Here is a 2,850-nt window from a genome sequence, read left to right on the forward strand (position 1 = left end):
ACCTCCATCCTCCCTAGCATTGTAAAACTATTTTGCACCATGAGTGCAGTTTGTGTAACTGACTAATGTTACCATTTTCAATTGTATATTGACATCGTAGGTACCAATTTGGATGTCTGGTCTAAATACCCTGTGCACGAGATGAGCTAGGGAAAGTGACGCTTATCCAGTTATTATACTTGAATCTTGTGCCTTTCTATAGGGACCATTAGAATAAGACTGCAGTCCTTTATTGCCTTATTGACATCACCTCAAGATGGCGGCTCCGGTTTAGTCCGTTTTCTATCTTTAGTGCTCTTGTCAACGTATCGAAGTCGAGATATTGAATATTAGTTAGGTATTTGCTTTTCTCTACCCAATTTATACATGTAGGCAGTTGCTGCTTCGGTGAATGGAGTTCCTAGTAACATATTGTAAGCGTTTCTTCAAAGTTCGCTAAACACTACTCTAAGATGGCGGTAGCGTATGGTCCGTTTTTTATGTCTTCGCGTCTTGATTCAGAGCAATAGATCACGGGCAGTCCCCGCAGCTGTAGCGTATTGCTGGACTCTGGCGGGCTATTTAAGAGGGAGGTTACTACCTATAATCGCGGAGTAAACTACGGACGACGGCAGAGGCGGCTTGCATTGGGGACCAGGATCTTTGGATCTTGCAAAATGTAAGTAAACGGCGGGATCCAGATCGAATAATTGTTAGAATATGTATCAGAATTTTGTGGGAGGTACTGACCGCTTTGTTTAAACTAAAAGGGGATGGTATACTCTAATTAAAACATGTGCGTCTCGAGTTTCGAGTCTGCCAAAACGGGATGGTATACTTGAACCCAAATGTGTGTGCATTTAATTTCGGCTTTGGCAGAGCACACACGCTGGGTGCAACAATGGAACGTTGGTCCCAGAATGATTGGTTTCTAGAACAGATGTCTGTTTCCTGTAGGAGACCTTGACCAACCTATTGTACCAAAAGGGGATGGAATACTCTTACTAGAAATTTGTGTTTCTCTAATATCGACCCTGCCAAAAAAAGAGATGGTATGCTCTAACTCAAATGTATGTGCACTTAATTTTGGCCTTGGCAGAGCACACATGGTTGGATGCAAGTCTTGCATTTTCTTAATGTAGAAGAGAATCAGTTTCCTCTTACATATTTTACATATGTTCTTGTTGTAGGTATCTACATGATTAAAGACATACCATTTTATGAGGATTATACAACTAGGAAAATTATTTAAAAGTAAGTAGCATTATATGCACTTTAAAACAGCGATTCTCACTTTGAAAGGATATATGTCATGTATCTACAATTATTTTATTTTAGATGTGGCGTCCCCTCCACACCACCAACGAAAAATAAGTCGACCTTAGAGACAGTTATAAGCCCTCCTCTGCCGGGTTCTGTCCCCTTGTATACAGTTCAGGTAAAAAGGTTTTTTCTTTGGTAGGCATATAGTTCAATATGTGCTAGGATGTTATCAGGGTTGAACAGCAACTTTCGTTATTGTTATAGGTTCCTAAAAAAACAGCTGCCTTATCCATTAATAAAAAAGGAATATAAATCTGGCCTGGTGAACATCTACGTATCTCCAGGTAATTATGAGTGTCCATGCTTGTATAGTATACAGTAAAATGTAAGGTTCTGTATACAAGCTGAAAGATTAAAATAATTTCCATGCTTTCCCTGCATTAGATCGGGCTTAAGTGTTTGGAAACGAGTAGAAACACCCCTAAATGCCTGTACGTGTCCTAGAAAGGTACATACTGAAGAGGTTCCTTCTTTGTGCTAGATGATATGTATATCAACTGCATTATAAAAATAAAAATAAAAATAAATTGCTCTTTCGCTTGTGTTATTGGATATCACACTGTGGCTTATGGGTTATAAGGTTACGTTTGTTAGTGTCAAGTTGGATGAACTTTTAAGTATGTACAATGGTCCATTCTGTTGTCTCAAATGTGATTTAAAACAGACTATGTATTGTAGGGCATATTAGTAAATTACTTCTTTCTTGTGCATATCGTTCCAGATCTGCACCCCAGGTTGAGAGATCCTATACCATACTGTCTGTTTGGTCCTGATGAAGGTGGTCCCTTATGCGGCATTTCCACCGAAACGCGTCGACCTTTCTTCTCCTGTTGAAATCTAAATGACTTTGGTCATTTACTGGACTACAGTCTCAATGTTATAGGAAATCTCCTTTTTTGCTGTCTTTGTGATGGAATGGATGTTTAGGAGGATGTCTGTGGTGTGTGCGTGGCTCTTTACCTGGTGTGCTTATTTAATTGATTTCATGTTTTGTATAAATTTGAAGAAATAAGGACAATTTGATTGTGTTGTAAAATGTTTTTTTGTAGCTATTGTGTAAAATGTATATATTTTTTATAACTGATGAATTTTGAAAAATATGATATAAAAAAGGAGTAATAAAAAAAAGAGGAGAAAAAAATGACTTTTTAAACTGCTAAAATGAAATAAAATGAAAAAAACTCTTCATCTTGTGTAGACATTGTTGGTATATGCCCTATGTTTGAGAGGTTACTCCTATAGTTTAAGTAGTTATAGGTCAAGAGGGAGTTCTTTTCTTGTTCTTGTTATTGCCTTCCCCTCTACTCCCTGACCTGAAAGCAATTCCCAGAGGGGGTCCCCTTTCCTTACTTATTAGCAAAATGTGCAGTTTACAGAGTGCAGGCCTTTGGAAATGCACATTAAACTTCTCAGCATGGCACCTCTTGCTTTCGTAAGTTTCAAGCAGCAGATCTGAGGGGCTTTGCCCTTCTCAGACACTTATTCTAGTTTCTCTGGGTCAAGCAGGAGGTCACTCCTGTCCAATGGACTGCAGGGTACCACCCAAAG

The 2,850-nt window shown here is 38.7% G+C and overlaps 1 long non-coding RNA gene across 1 annotated transcript; it reads left to right on the top strand.

The window, feature by feature from the left end:
- Positions 1-592: 592 nt before the first annotated feature.
- LOC147726060 (uncharacterized) lies at positions 593-2,423 on the top strand. Its single transcript, XR_015309411.1, has 6 exons — positions 593-658; positions 1,170-1,233; positions 1,318-1,417; positions 1,507-1,586; positions 1,687-1,750; positions 2,024-2,423. It is a non-coding gene; the product is annotated as an uncharacterized LOC147726060 (long non-coding RNA).
- Positions 2,424-2,850: the final 427 nt, after the last annotated feature.

The sequence above is a fragment of the Lissotriton vulgaris genome, chromosome 3_1, assembly GCF_964263255.1.
Source record: "Lissotriton vulgaris chromosome 3_1, aLisVul1.2, whole genome shotgun sequence".
NCBI lineage: Eukaryota > Metazoa > Chordata > Amphibia > Caudata > Salamandridae > Lissotriton > Lissotriton vulgaris.